The sequence below is a fragment of the Sarcophilus harrisii genome, chromosome 3, assembly GCF_902635505.1.
Source record: "Sarcophilus harrisii chromosome 3, mSarHar1.11, whole genome shotgun sequence".
Classification (NCBI taxonomy): domain Eukaryota; kingdom Metazoa; phylum Chordata; class Mammalia; order Dasyuromorphia; family Dasyuridae; genus Sarcophilus; species Sarcophilus harrisii.
Genome location: NC_045428.1, coordinates 518,969,722 through 518,986,787, shown reverse-complemented (window position 1 = coordinate 518,986,787; position 17,066 = coordinate 518,969,722). Strand labels below are relative to the sequence as shown.

Here is a 17,066-nt window from a genome sequence, read left to right as displayed (position 1 = left end):
AAGATATACTGTAACCTCTTTAACATGTATAGGACTGCTTGCCATTTGGGGGAGGGGGTGGAGGGAGGGACGGAGGGGAAAAATCGGAACAGAAGTGAGTGCAAGGGATAATGTTGTAAAAAATTACCCTGGCATGGGTTCTGTCTATAAAAAATTATTTAAAAAAATAAAAAATAAAAATAAAATAGCCCCTCCCAAAAAATCCCAATGCATACTTCCTGAAATATCCTAATTCTCACCTGATCTCCTAGTCTACATGCATCTGTTCCTTCTCTTGCACTCTGTACCACTAATTTGTCTCATATTTTAGTATTAACGATTTTCAGTTATAAATACTTGGGATTGTGTTTTAGACATATTTTTATCCCCATTTGTTGCTGTTGGGCTAGTGCATACATTTGAACATAGCAGATATTCAAGACAGGGTAACTAAGTGACATATTGGATAGAGTGTTGGGCCTAGATTGGGAAAACTTATTTTACTGAGTTCAATCTGGCCTCCAACACTGACTAACTTGTTCTCCTAAACAAGTCACTTAATCTTATTTGAATTAGTTTTCTCATCTATAAAATGAGTTGGAGAAATAAATGGCTAAGTCAAGTATATCTGCCAAGAAAATGGAGTCAAATGGAGTCAAAGAACAGGGCAGCTGAAAATTACTGAACAACAAAAAGTATTCAAGGAATATGTGATCATGACAGTGTTGCCATTATGATATATAAAGCAGAAAGGAAGCAAATCTTGACAATGACTCTGAAATAGATTTAATTGTAAAGGAACTACCAAATAAAAAAGTTCCTGGACCTGATGAAATCACCAAAGAGTTCTATTAAGCTTTTAATGAATAATTTAATATAGATAGAAATTATTCTCAAAAATTGAGAAAAAGCATTCCACTAGAATCCCTTTATGAGACAAATATCATCTCAATACCTAATCCAGGAAAAGATCAAAACACAAAAGCTATAGGACAGTATCATTAATGAGCACTGACTCCAAACCACCAGAGAATAAAAGTACACTCTCTTATGAGGTGGCCTGTAACTAGCTTATACAAGCTTATATAAGTGTATCTAAGCATCTGAAATAGTAACCCTCATGCTGCAGAGTTCAATGGGTTACCATGTAAAAGGAAAACAGAACTAGGTGAGACTGTCTTATAGTAGAACCAATCAGTCAACAACCATTTATTTGGCATGTATTATATGCCAAGAATTGTGCAAAGTACTATGGAGGCAAAGAAAGGCAAAAAAAAAAAAAAAAAAAAAAATTAAGTGCAGTTCTTGGAGCTCACAGTCTAATAAAGGAATCTATATGAAAACATCTATATACAAACAAGATGTATACTGGACAAATTAGGGTTAGTCTCAAAGGGAAGGCACTAAGATTAAACAAGACTGGGAAAGATTTCATGAAGAAGGTTGGATTACAGATAAGACTTGAAAAAATTTAGAGAAGTCAGGAAGAAGAGTTTAGGAGCAAGAGAATTCTAGGCATGGGAGGGATCCTGTGAAAATTCAATTGGGAGATGTATGAGGAATAGCAAGGAGTCTATTGCCACTGTATGATAGAACACATTGAAAAGAGTAAAGAAGACTGGAAATTTAAGAAGGGATCAGGTAATGAATTACAGATGTTTGAAATGTCCAGTGGTCCTGAGGGAAAAAACAAACAAACAAAACAAAACTGAAAGCTCAAGAGGGTGAAGGAATAAGAAGAAGGGCTTGTACAAGTTTCTTGAAATCAGGGAAACCATCTATTACCCATAATTCTTACCTCTCTGCTTTCCTTGTAGTAGAAGAAGAACAAATGTTTGTTCGAGGTATGAATGGTCTTTTCTCTAACTAGCAATAAAAAAATCTTTCTTTTCATTTCCTTTTCTTTCTTGCTAAGAATTCAATGACTTTAGCAAAGATATATCCTGGGCTGTGTCATAAAAAGAAGGAAGGAAAGTTATGGAGCAAGGAGATTCAGTATGGCTACAACAGAGTCCTTAATAAGAAACCTAGCCTATGCATCTATTGTCCTCAAAATAAAGAACAATCTTGGAAGATTGTGCTTTTTAACTTCCTAAAGAACAATATCTGTTCTCCTATCAGTTACACAGTTCTGGTGCTTAGACAAAGTCTCCTCTCTGATCACATGGAAATCAGTTTTAAAATGTATAAGCTAGGTTTGTAGTATTTATTTGCCACCCTTTGGTTGTGCTATGAAGGGCCAGAAAAGGAATTTGATTCTTAATCACAGTTCTTTACTCAATCAAGTAAAAAAGTTCCACATAATTCTTCCCATCATTAGGTGTTATTAATTTTCAAGTCACTTAGTAGGAGAACATATTGATAAGGCCATTAGGAAGCATATTGATTGTAATTATCAATCATTTCACAAAATTGGGAAGGCACTTCTCCATTGTCAATTGCTCACTGGAGACACTCCCATGATTGCAGTCATTATCATTGCAAAATACAAGCTTAGCTTGGAGTACTTATTTCTGGAAGCAGGCCAGGGGGCAAGGTGTCCCCTGCCTGGAGACTTTGGGAGCTCAATAAAGTTTCATTACACAAAAAAAGATGAAGAACAGCTCAAAATAGGCAACCTAACATCTCTCCATTCTTTCCTTTTATTTACCTTTCTCTCTCAGACCTCTCCAATAGTGATTTACTAATGAAAAAAAATGAAAGAAGACAATTAAAATTTTGAATAGAAATTTGAAAGAGATTAATTACTTTTCTCCATGAAGTCAAGGAGACATCTCTTCATTTGTAAGAAATACAAATACAAATTAACTAAAATGAAAAAAAAACATATGTATACAGATGAGATGCTCCTGTTCATCAAATATCCATTAATCCATTGTTGTGTGCAAGGTACTAAAATAAGTGTTAGAGATGCAAAACTAAACATATTTCACATTCAGATTTCATGGAGCATATTCCCTATAGGAGAGAAATAGTGTATGAGATACAATGAAAAAAATAAATCTACCTTTGGGATGATAGAAGATTTGAGTTTATCCATGACCTTGAGCAAGTTAATAATAATAATAATTACAAATAAGAATAGAAAACATTTCTATAGTACTTTAAAGCTTGTAAAGTGCCTTCAGTATATTATTTCACTTGATCCTCATTACAGTCTTATGAATTTGATGCTATTATCATCTCCATTCTACAGAGGTAGAAACTGAAAGTGGGAGGAGGTAATTTCCCCAGCATCCTAACAGCTAACTAAGTTTCTAAGGAAAGATTTACAATCAAATCTTTCTTACTCCAAGTCTAACATTATGTAACATTGACTGACAGTACAACAGCATATATCTGTTCATGTGAAAATGACCATTGTCATTCCATAAAATGGAAGATGAACTAATTCAAGCAGCAAAATGACCACAGAGTTAAATAAGGAGAGATCATTTTAAAATTACTGAACTGCCTGAAAGTCATGATCACAAAAGAAACCTAGACATTATTTTTCAAGAAATTATCAAAGAAAACTGCCTTGATATTTTAGAACCATGAGGAAAAATAGAAATTGAAAGAATCCACCTCTTAAAAGAGAGCCTGAAATGAAAACTCCCAAGAGTATCATAATCAAATTCCAGAGCTCATAGGTCAAGAGAATATTGCAAATAGCCAAAAAGAAATAATTCAAGCATCATAGAGCTACAGTTGAGATTACAAAAGATTTAACAGCTTCTACATTAAAGGATCAGAAAGTTCAGATTATGACATTCCAAAGGGCAAAGGAATTAAAATTACAACCAAGAATCACCTACCCAGGAAAAGTGAGTATAATACTTCAGGAAGAAAAATAGATATTCAATGAAATAGATGACCTTCATACATTTTTGGTGAAAAGACCAGAGGTAAATAGAAAATTTTCCTTTCAAATACAAGACTCAAAAGAAGCAAAGAAAGAGTTAAACAGGAAAGTGAAATAAGGAACTTAATAAGGTTAAAGAAGTGTGCAGATTCATACATAGAAAGATGATACTTGTAACTCTTAAAAACTTTCTCATTATTAGAGCAATTAGAAGAGGGAGAGAAAGAGGTAGGGAGGGAGAGAGAGAGAGAAAGAGGAAGGGAGAGAGGAAGGGAAGGAGGAAAGAAGGGAGGGGGGTAACAGAAACAGAAAGAGAGAGAAAGAGAAAGAGACAGAGAGAGAGAGAAAGAGGGAGAGAGACAAAGAGAGAGAGAGAGACAAAGAGTGAGACAGAGACAGAGAGAGAGAGAGAGAGAGAGAGAGAGACAGAGAGAGAGAGAGAGAGAGAAACAGAGAGAGACAGAAAGAGAGAGGGAGAGAGAAAGACAGAGAGACAGAGACAGAGAGAACGCACAGGTGTGTTACATTAAAAATATATTATATATCAAAAAATAAAATTAATGGGTGAGAATGGAAGGAATCCATGGAAGTGGAGTATTTAAGAAATAGCAAAGCAAGGTAGCAGGTAGAAGTAAAGCAAAGGAGTCAGCAGAGACAGGAAATAAGAGATACACACAAACATCATAACGATCAGAAATAGAATTTCTTAGAAAAAAATAGGGATAGCAATCATTGATCTCAGACAAAGCTAAAGCTAAAATATTTTTAATCAAAATAGAAAAATAAGTCAACTATACTATATGTCATTGATATTAATCAATATTTTTTGTTCTCCTAGAATCACAATGATAGCCAATTTCAATTTGATATTCAGTTTATAAACTTATAGAATATTTATCTCCTAATAAAAAGGGAGATACCATATCTGTTACTGTCTTGTTGAATTTCCATAATCAGAAGCATGGTTAATAAATATTTTGCAACAACAGAAATTATGCTAATTTTCATATTTCCCATCATCTGCAAATTTTCACTGGTACTTAGTTCTTATTTTCTCATTCATTCTCTTTTATCTAACTAATTAATTATAGCCATTGTGCCCACAGAAATAACAGCTTTTTTTCTGAAAGAAGTTATTGCAAGTGATTCTAGATGATTTCTTCAAAGACAATAGTTACAGAATATCTCCACAAATATGAAGATTTAATGTGTTTTGACATGATTTGGGTTCTCATTTTGTTTTTAATTAGGAAGCATGTTTCTGATTTCATGTCAACTGCTTTTATTCAACAGGGGGTTAATGTTAATGATTTGATAGCAGGGTAACAAATAATAGGCTTAATCACTGTAAATAATTATTAGATTTGGTAGAGCACTGAAACAGGTGATTTTGCTCAAGGCTAATTAAAATGTACATAAGTCCTTTATAGATATGAGCTATCAACATAAGCACATGTGTTTAGGAACAATTTTCAGTTAATTATCATTTGTTTTTATGACAGTGCATTCCATAATTTACTAACAGCCAGAAAATGCTCTCCATATGTTAGACCAATTAGTCAAATTTCTACCCAGTACCCAGTAAGATTCTACCCAATAAGAAGAGCCTGAAGAATACAGAAGATGATGGGATCATGGTATGGTAAGAGAAACCTAAAGATTCCCCATGGCAGAAATTTTATGAGTTAACCAAAAGTCAGGGACAGCTTGAACTTTTTCATGCTAGTAATTGCCAAACAAGGAGAAATTAAGAAGAAAAGATTATGCTTGGGATGATAAATGTTTTAAAATTAAAAATAAAAAATTATTTTTGTCTAAAGAAATTCACATTTTTTGGCTTCTGTACATGCATGGGACTGAGGGGAAGAGATACCTTTCAAACATGGAAAATAATCTAGAAAGAATAATTCATTTATGACTTGTTCAAAAAAAAATCACGCTACTCTATAAGATTACAATAACATTTTAATTCAATTCAAGTTTTATTAAAAACTCATTATGTCAAAATCACTGTATTTTTGATGCTAGAAATACAAAAATAAAAGTACAACAATCAACACTCTCAAGGAGTTTACATTTTCCTTAGAGCGGGAGATACAACAAAGTGCACAAAAAGCAAATAAAAGGGGATACAAAATTTAAAAAGTAAACTGAAAAGTGAGAAGATACAAACTACAAACATTTTTTGCAGTAGTTGTATTTGTGGTAGCAAAGAATTGGAAAATGAATAGATGCCCATCAATTGGAGAATGGCTGAACAAGTTATGGTACATGAATGTAGGAATATTATTGTTCTATAAAAAAAATGAAGAACAAGCTGATTTTAGAAAGGCCTGGAAAGATTTACATAAATACTGAGTGAGATAAGCAGAACCAGGAATACTTTGTATACAATAACAGCAGGAATATGTGATGATTCATTATAAAAGACTTGGTCTTTCTCAGTATTTCAGTTATCCAAAGGAATTCCAATAGATTTTGGAAAGAAAATGTCATCTGCAACCAGAGAAAGAACTTAGGAGACTTAATGTAAATCAACACATTCTTTGTTCACTTCTTTTTTTCTGTTTTTTTTTTATCTCTCCCATGATTTTCCCCATTTACTCTGATTTTTTCTCCCTAATAATTAATAAAACAATGTTCATTAAAAATAAATAAACTGAAAAAGATCAATTTTTAAGGAACTTAATTAACATGGGCAAATTGTCTATTTTTTGGCATGGAAAATGTATACCATATGTTTAAGATTGACATCAACAATAGGAGAGCTCAAAAGAAAGATAGGAGAAGAAGTAAGTTAGAAATAGTAATTATGTTATACAAATGAGGTACAGTTTTAAAACAGACACAGAGCATTAGGGGGCTGAGAAGGTTCATAGTTCAGAAAATCTACTCATATAGGAAATGGATTAAATAGGCAACACTACATATATACCATGAAGAGTATAGCACCCTCCAAAATCTCTAAAGTAATAAGGGGGAAGGAATGGGAAGATGGGAAAACAAAGGGTGGGGGAAGAAGACAAGGGAGGGAGTCCTTGGATCGGAGAAGGCTATGTAATAGCAAGGCAAGTTAAAGAGCAAAATCAAAACAAGGGATAGGAAAGATATGTATGTATATATGTGGGAGGGGGGCAGTGTGTATGTGTATATGTAAGTGTATGTATATATTTACATATATATATATAAATATAATATGTTCTTAACTATAGGTTGCTTGAGGGTTGTGGGGAGAAAGAAAGGAGAAAAAAGAAAAAAAGAAATAAGGTGTGCAATAGAGAATAAAAGAGCAAGTTACAAAAGTAAAGGAAAAAATGAGTCAAGAAAAAAATTCACAAGGAAAACCCTATGGAACATTGTATTCTTTCTTGAACTAGCAATTTGTTGTTATATATTTTGAATTCTCCCTGATGTTCTACTGGGCACATAACAATACTTTCTTTTGTTTCCTTTTGTGTTTCTTTTCCTTTAATTAAAATAAAAAATAAAAAGATAATATAAAATATTTGGGAGTCTACCTGCCAATGCAAAACTGGGAACTATATAAAGACAATTACAAAACACTTTTCCCACAAATAAAGTTACATTTAAACAATTAGAAAAATATGAAGTGTTCACAGGCAAGCCTAGCTTATATAATAAAAATAATAATTCTACCTAAATTAATCTACTCATTCACTGTCATGCTTATCAAACCATTAAGAAATTACTTTATAGAGATAAAAATTAACGAAATTCATCTGGAAAAACAAAAGGTCAAAAATTTCAAGGGAATAATGAAAAAAAAAATGTAAAGGAAAGTGACCTAGCTGTATCAGACCTAAGACTATATCATAAAACATCTGGGATACTGGCTAAGAAAGAGCAGTAGATCAGCGGAAAAGGTTCACAAGATATAGTGATCTATGACTACTGTAATCTAGTGTTTGATAAACCCAAAGATTATCACTTCTAAATAAAAACTCTGCATTTGACAAAAAAATTGCTGGGAAAACTGGAAAATAGTATGGCAGAAATTAGGTATTGACCAACATCTAACATTCTATATCAAGATAAGAGCAAAATTGGTTCATGATTTAGAAATAAAGGGTGATACTATGAGTAAATTAGAAGAATAAAGGATAGTCTACCTCTCAGATCTGTGAAAAAGGTAAAAAAAATTATGGTCACAGAAGAACAAGAGAACATTATGAAATGCAAAATGAATCATTTTGATTACATTAAATTAAAAAGGGTTTGCACAAAGTAAGCCAATGCAACCACGATTAGAAGGCAAACAGAAAGTTGGAAGAAAATTTTAGAGCCAGCATTTCTTTGATCAAACAGTATCTCTACTGGAAAAGATGGAAAAGATCCACATGGGGAAAAAAAATGTTTGTTGTAGGCTTTTTTTTATTCTGGCAAGGAACCAGAAACTGAGTACAACCCATCAGGAATGGCTGAACAAGTTATACTAAGTGAAGATAATGGAATATTATTGTTCTGTAAGAAATGATGACCAGACTGATTTCAGAAAAACCTGGAAAGCCTTAACATAAACTGATGCAGAATGAAGTAAGCAGAACCAAAAGACCATTGTATACAGCAAAAACGAAATCATATGATGACCAACTGTGATGCATTTAACTCTTTTCAACAATGAGATAATTCAAGACAATTCAATGGACATCCACGTCCAGACAGAGAATTATGGAGAATGAATATGAATTAAGATTTTTCTTGTGCAGCATGTTGAATATGGAAATGTTTAGAACAATTATAAATGTTTAATCTATATTGGATTGTTTGCTATCTTGGGGAGGGAAAATGGAAAGAGAAGGGTAGGAAATTTTGGAATACAAGGTTTTGCTAAGGCAAATGTTGAAAACTATCTTTGCATGTATTTGGAAAAATATTTTTAAAAAATTTAAAAAGCAAATATATCTAGGCAGATTCTTTAGTGAAACATAGATAATCCACTGTCAGTATCTTACCTTGATAAAAGCTAACAGTGCCAAAGCATTCAGTCTACAATGCTTCCCTCTTAACCTTCTCAACCCTCTCCCACTCTACAATCAAGCTTCAGAGTCATAGTTAAAAGAAAAATAATATTATCATTCTACTTCATGGTTTATAAATCATTTCATATATGTATATATATATTCATGTAAGACCTTCATAATAATTTTTTGAAGCATGGAAGGTATTATTATTCTAATTTTGTAGATGAGGAAATTGATTCCAAAGGAGAAGTGACTGCCAGAGAGAGATTTCTCATATAACTTCCATGTCTATATACATCCTACTTGCCATGAACAAACAGCTTTGTATCTTACTTTCTTGGTTCTTACTCAATATGCAAGGCCCAGACAGTCTCATATGCTCCATGAAGATTTCTCCAATAATTACATCCAATAGGAATCTTTTCCCTCCCTGAAATTCTATAACACGTATCTCTATTCTTAATAAGTATGTCTCATATACTTTGAATTGTTTTCCATCATTTTGTTTATGCATACTGTCCCCTGTCTCTTCAACTAAATGATTATATAAAAGTTAATGAGGATGATCCACAACTCCTTCTATACCCAGCTCACCACACAGAATCTCATTCATGCTGGGTTTTCAGTAATAATAACAGCCCACATTTATGTAGTACTTTAAAGTTTACAAATATTTTTACATGTATTATTTTATTTAAACCTCAGAGTCATCTATGAAGTAAGGTATTAATTTTATTCTCATTTTATAGAACAAGAAACTGAGCCTCAAATAAGTTAATTGACTTGACCAAGTTGACAAGCATAGAGACAGTTTAAGACAAGATTCAAAAGAAAACCTTCCTGACTCCAAATGCAATATTTTGCATCACATTGTCTCTTAAAATTTTTGATATTATTGAAACTCAACATTCTGCTTCTGAAAAGTTATAGACCCATGATTTAGACTGTGATTTTGTTTTCATCTAAAGTTAAAGGTTAACCATTTTTATTACACTGTGATGCAACCTGTTTCCAAGACCACACTGCCACATTTGGTCAAATAAGCCAGTCAGTGATATCAATAAATTTTGTTCAGTAATATTTAGTTTGATTTTCAACCTCATATCAACTAACCATATTGGGTCACCACTACAAAAAAACAGTTTCATAAGGAAAGGGGCACACAATTCTGCAGCTCTTAAGAATTTCTCAGTAATTATTTCACATTATGAGCCATTTTGATTCAAAAACACCAGCTGCCATAACTTCATCAGACAACAAGCTCTAGAGAGAGCTGAGTCTTCTGTCTTGATAACTTGGATAATAACCAAACATTTCTCCCACCACTCACAATTAAAGAGATAGAATACCAGCACAGATTGGATTTCCAGGGGAGAGTCAAGGGGGAAGTTACCACTTGAGGTTTCCTGACTGCAAAGGAAATATAATTAGACATAGTGAGAGAAAAATTCACAAGCAAATTAAGAAAGAATTGGTAGATCTAAGATATAAAGATAAGAATAAGCATCAGATCACCAGGGTTTGAGAAAGGAAGAGAACAAAAGCAATTTATAGAGTTTAAATCCACTAAAATGTATTTTTTCTTGAGCTAGGAGAGGTTTGGAGGATATACAATCATCATGGAGGAATAAATAAAAGAGATCGTGGGTATGATATGAACAATAAAAGGTGACAGAGCCAATAGGATTAGCCTAGGTGGTGCAGTGTACAGAGTGGCAGGCTTGGAGTCAGGAAGCCTTATCTTCATGAGTTCAAATCTAGCCTCAGACATTTATTAGATGGACAAGTCACTTGACCCTCTTTGTCTTCGTTTTCTTATCTATAAAATGAGCTAAAGAACAAAATGGCAAACCACTCCATATCTATGCCCAGCAAAGCTCAAATGGGATCAGGAAGAGTCATACATGATTTAAAAACAACAAAACAACAACAGAGGGATTATAGCCTCAAAGATCAAGACCTGAAAAAGATCTTAGAGTCTCTAGTATAAGGTTCATAAAACTAAGACCTATGGGACAAATTCTGCTGCCTGTTTTTGTGTGGTTTATGAGCTAAGAATGATTCTTTTTTTAATTTTTTAAATACCTAAAAATCATTCTTAGCTTGTGGGCCAAACAGAAGCAGGCAACAGACTGGATTTGGCCAATTTACCATAGTTTGTCACGTTAATCTACTCAAATCCCTTCATAGATTCACAGGATCAAAAAATAAGAGCTGGAAGAGACCTTACCAATCAGGAAACTGTGACCCAGGGAAGTTCATTGATTTTCACAAACACACAAGTTACTTAAATGGAAAAGACTGGATTTTAACCCAGATCCTTAGACTCCAAAGTCAAGTGATTTTCTCCCTTGAACTGGGGAATTATGAAAAGAATTTATTTCTATACATGTACTCTTTGGCTACATTAATAAAAGCACACTGCCTAGAATAAAGGTTTTATTAAGTCTGCTGTATTATAAGTTCGTCAGAACATATATCAAAAATTAGGTTTATTACAAGGAAACTCATTTCATAAGAAGCATTGCTAAGTTGGAGCATATCCAGAAGTCAATCAGGAAAATGAAGGTCTTTAAAAACATGCCATATGAAGAAATCCTTTGAATCTTATCTATACCAATATCCTATCTCATTCACATAGGTGGTGGGAAGAATATGTTTGAATACAAATCAAATCAAGGATGAAGATACAGTTTTCTTAAGATTTTGTTGTCTATTGGAACTTGGGCAGAATACTTTTTAGCCTGGATGATTTGAAGGGTCACAATTATTATATTAAAATATTTGAAGGATTGTTATGGAGGAAAGATATTAGCCTTCTGCTTATCCAATGTATGGAATTTACAGTAAGGCATCTTTGGGCTCAGCATTTGTTTAGATTCCCAACTGCTGAAACATATCCAATATTGAATGGGATTCTTTAAGGGACAGAGAATGCTACTCACTGTAGATGTTAAAGAAATGATTGAATAAGTTGATGATCACTTATTTCATTCTTTCTATTTATATCCCCAACAACTAGCACAATGCCTGGCACACAGTACATGTTTGATAAATACTTGTTGTTTCATGGATTGATATTATAAATGGAATTTATTATTTCAGAGGAAGTATTTACTACATTATTAATTTATGATAGATGGGAAAAAACATATTGCTATATAATACAGATTTAACAAGATAAAGAGTTAAGAGCAACAAAATGTAAGATCTCTTAAATTTATAAGGGAAGCCAGCCAGAAAGGGACAGACAGTTCTGAAGGATGAAATTCTAGCCACACAAATGATTTTTATGGGAAAGAAAATCTGATGGATCTATCTAAAGAAACATATCCTACAGGGTTGTTCTGAGGATCAAATAAAATAATATTTTAAAGCACTTAGCATTGTGCCTAAGACAAAGTATATAATATGTATTACATACACACATACACACACATATACACATATGTGTATCTATGTAGAATCTTCAAAAAGCTAAGGCCCAGCCTGAGCTGAGGAATCAACAAAATGAATTTATTAGTGATATTGACAACAAAAAGAATATCAAACAAAAAAGGAGACTCAAAGGAAACTACTTCAATTTTGGATATGTTTCAGTTGGCAGGAAGTTTAAACAGATGCTGAACTCAAATATGCCTTACTGCAAAAGCTATTTATTGGACAAGCAGAAGAAGCCTAATCTCTTTCCTACATAATAGCCCTTCAAATATTTGAAGACAATAATCATGACCTTTCAAACTAATTTTTTTCTCCAACCTAAAAAATACTCTTCCCAAGTTTCATTAGACTAAAAACATACCACTGTGTTTGAAAACAAGGTAGGGGAAGGAGAAGAGGAAGCCAATTTATCTTAGTTCCTCTTTTGTTCCTATTTTCTTTTCAAACTGAAAAGCACATAGTCACTTTAGTGGCTAATTAATAGGAAATTTGAGTATAATGTATGTGAGTAGATATAGCATAACATAACATAACAAAATATACCTACTTTAATGAGTTCAAGTGTCTTGGAGCAATTATATTCCAAGCTGTTGAAATTACTTGCAATGTTGTTTATCGATCTGCTGCTTGGATAGCAAATGTTTAGGATGCATCTGAAAAAATAGGAAAATAGGAAAAGACACATCATGATTGTACAGATAAGCAAATAGGCTTCTGAATTTTAATGGAGGGGAAGGATTTTTCTAATTATAGTAGAATGGTCTTTGACTTCTGAAAAAATTCTTGATCATTAAAAGGATGATTTGTGGACACTAAAAAAGAGAAAGAGTGATCACTAAAAGTCAAGATGGGTCCAGAAATAATTTCTTGATGGAATAAATGCAATAAATCATTTTTGATACTGTTACTACTAGATTAGGAGAATAGCATAGAAATACTCTATATAGCTTACAACAAGACATTTGACAAAATCTTTCACAATATTTATTGTATTATGATGTTAGCATGTGGGCTAGATCATCATGCAGTGAAGTGTATTCAGCACTTAAAGAATGAGCCAGTCAGAATAGTAGGGGTCCATTTCAGCCAGGAGAGAAATGTCTAGTAAAGGGCCATTTTCTCCTGAACTCTTAAATATCTTTTTTAAAATTATAATAAAGGCATTAACATTTAATTTGCAGATAGCAACTCTTTGAAGACAGAATATGTTGGATGGCAGAATATGGATTCCAAATTATCTCAACAAACTAGGATGATAGATAAAAACAAATAAATGATAAATGTAAATAGTATGGCTCTATAAAAGTTCAGTTGGAGGAATAATGATCTGTTTATTTTATTTTATATTGAAGCTTTTTATTTTCAAAATATATGGAAGGATAACTTTTTAACACTGACCCTTTCAAAACATTGTGTTCCAATTTTTCTCTTCTTTCCCATACCCCTTCCTTTAGAGGGTGAATAATCCAATAGATCTGTATATTTTGTTACATGGCAAGCTAAATGTTATTTACTAATGGAACCTCAAAAAGTAACTGAGGATCTATTGATATAGAGAGACCAGGGCTATAGAGGTTTTATTTAACTGTTCAATGCTCTGGTCAGACCACTCTGGAATACTATGCTCAAAAGCATATTACAAAGCAAACTGGAAAGTAATGAAGATAATGAGTACACTTGAAGCCTTGTCAAATGAACTTTAGTTGAAGAAGTTTGAAAGAATTGAAGATTTAGAAGGTTTTCTCTTGACTTATGTTAATGAATTTAAAATTTCTGAAGGGTTATCTAAACATAAAGGATTATCTTTAGTTAGCTCAGTCCTATAGGACCAAAGCATTGGGTAAAAGTTGCTGAGATTCAGATTTCAGTTTGATGTAAGGTAAAAATACCTAATATCTGTTACCCAAAAATGGAATGGGTTGCCTTGGAAAGGAATGAGCTCCTTATCCTTATCCCTGGATATCTTCAAGAAGAGGCAAGAAGACCATTTGTCAGGGAAGCTGAAGAGGAGAGTCTTGCTCAGAAGAAAGTTGGATCAGGTGGCTTCAGAGGTCCATTTCAACTCAAAGCCTCTAATTATAGTTAGGGATTCTAGACATACCAGTCTTGGGATAGGCTTTAATGAGCAATGATAGAACTTCAATTTTTGTTCCTATTTTCGTAACTGCCACAGAATCAGGCTTATGTTCCTTTATTTGTAAAATAAGGGGATTTTACTAAATTTACTAAATAAAGTAAAAAATTTTACTTACAAATTTTACTAAATATTTACTAAATTTACTAAATAAATTCACTAAAAATAAATAATCTCATGGTCCTTTGTAATTCTAATGTTGCAAATATTTATATATATATATATAAGCATTCAGCTCCCTTCTTTGCTCCAGACTTTCACAGTTGATCCTAGATGCTGAATTTTAAATTTGATAGAATAGTTTTCTCATAAACATAGAGCTGTAATTTGGAGGTAAAAAATACAGAATGCAAAGTCTCTATTCTCATCACTCAATCTTTGCTTTCTTCTTTCCTGCTTTGTGAACAGTATTTCCTGAAGAAGAAAAAAGCATTAAGAAAGAAAGGAAGAAATCTAAAACCCACATCTACTTACTATTGCTTTAAATAATTCAGTTTAATGTCTATCACTCTCCTTAATATTCCAGGAAGCCACCCCAAATGTATTAGTTGCAGTAAGTTAGTTGTGTGCTGCTCAGTCTCCCACCCAACAGCAAAACCTCCAAAGGACAAACATAAGACCCTTGGTATGTGCAGACATTCAATAAATCCTAGGGTTTTAATCCTCAAGCAAACTCATGTCTTCATTCCTTTGATCTCTCATGAACACAAAAGGCTCAGCAGTCTGCAAATGATGTTTAGAACTTATTATATGTGGAACATGGTGGGTATGTCCACATTCTCTTTAAATACAATAGCTTCAGTTTTAAAATTTCTTCCTGAGGTTGAAAGTTTTTAAAGAAAAAATGATCTAAAGAATTTTAATAGCTTGCTTTCTTCTCAACTTATTCTTTTAAACTAATTCTACTTGGTATAGGAACATGAATAGAGCTGCTTATCTCTCTTTCATTTTTGTACCCATTGATGAGATATTTATATCCAGCATTTCTTCAAACACCAAACTGTATTTTTCTTCCTTTCCCTTTTCTTCTTCTTTTGCACTCTTTGCTTGGTTATCTTATGGGGCAATTTCCAAAAAAATTGGAAACAAAGTGGTCTTTTGGAATATGTACAGAGGAGACTCCCATTGGCTCCAGTCCAAGACCCAAACACAGATGATTATCACTTTGGGACCCTGACTAGACTGGATACATACACAAAGAACTGAGTTGGGCTTCACTTTTATTTTTCACATGCAAACCCTTGAACTTCTTTGAATTCTGGTATTCTGACTGCAAAATGAAGAAAATGACATTTGACATCCACTTGCCTCATAAGTGTATTCTTGAAAGAGGAGATAAGATTTAAAAAAAAAAACTATTTGTGTTCTAGGGGAGGCAGCTTCTGTTTAGTGACAAACATTTCTCTTTTAGCGACTAAGACATAAAAACCATAAGAAACATAGATATATAAATAACCTGTGATCCTAAAATATTCTGCACTTTCATATTCACCCCCTTGCTAAATAATACCTTAAAGAATTATATGGAAGTGACTCTTATTTCTCTTTTCAGCTAAACTACTACCCTACTATGCATCTGCCTCTGTCTCTCCCTCTCTCACTCTCTCCTATTATTCTCCTTTTTTTTTTCCTTCTATGGAATCCCAGTTAGCTTACTAGTAGAAAGAGCATTGGGTGTGTAAATCTCCAGTGCCCAAAACTTAAGCTTAAGAAATGATTTTAGGAGTAGCTAGATGGTACAGTGGATAGAGCACTAGCCCTGAAATCAGGAGGACCTGGGTTCAAATCTGGTCTCAGACACTTAACTCCTATCTGTGTGACCCTGGGCAAGTCATTTAATCCCAATTGCCTCAGGGAGGGGAAATAAATTATTTTAAAACATAAGTTTAATAAAGGATGAATAACCATGGGTATTTAATAAATGATTGACCTGCTTTTGGACTCTCAGCAACACAAGTTACTCCTTGTGTGACCTTAGGCAAATAATTTGTTTTATATTGTAGTTTATTCATCTTAATTCCTCTAATAGACTCTTGAGTGCAAGAATCCTTTATTATAGACTTTAGGCCACCTAAGCATATAGGTGGTACTTATATAACCCAAATGTCAGCCATTAACATTGCACAACTTTCATTCTTGGCAGCCTTTTAAGTAATAATCTCTGTGGATCATTTTGCCTCAAACTAAGATTTCTCCAAGAAATATCAGAATCTACTTAATGTCTCTGAAAGGCCCATAATCTCCTCACAAGGATTAGGGCTAGCAAGAATATTAACAATAAAAGAAGTTTTAGTGTCAGTGAAACTCAGTCTCCCTATCTCTAAAATAAGGGAATCAATGATATCTATGATCCCCTCTAGCTTAGGTCATAAGGCTTTAGCATACCTATTTCAGACAGTGTTACAACTTTACTTAATATTTTCTCCTTTTATTTTTCCTTTTTGTTCCCTCTTTTTTGTTGAGGCAATTAGGGTTAAGTGACTTGCCCAGAGTAACATAACTAGAAATGTTAAATGTCTGAGGTTGGATATGAATTCAGGTCCTCCTCACTCCAGGACTGGTGTTCTATCCATTGCTCTATATAGCTGTCCATTTAGTTATTATTTTCAAAGATTATGAAGTTCCTAAAGAAAAAGGCATTCATTCAGTGTTGATAAGACATTATTTGTTGTTGTCATTTTTCAAG

General features: G+C 33.1%; 1 long non-coding RNA gene across 1 annotated transcript in view; it reads right to left on the bottom strand.

The window, feature by feature from the left end:
* The window catches only part of LOC116422757, a 68,674-nt gene that overhangs the window by 14,160 nt on the left and 37,448 nt on the right, over positions 1–17,066 (bottom strand). Inside the window, exon 3 of the long non-coding RNA XR_004233271.1 lies at positions 12,794–12,899. This is a non-coding gene — a long non-coding RNA (uncharacterized LOC116422757). The remainder of the gene's footprint in view (positions 1–12,793; positions 12,900–17,066) is intronic.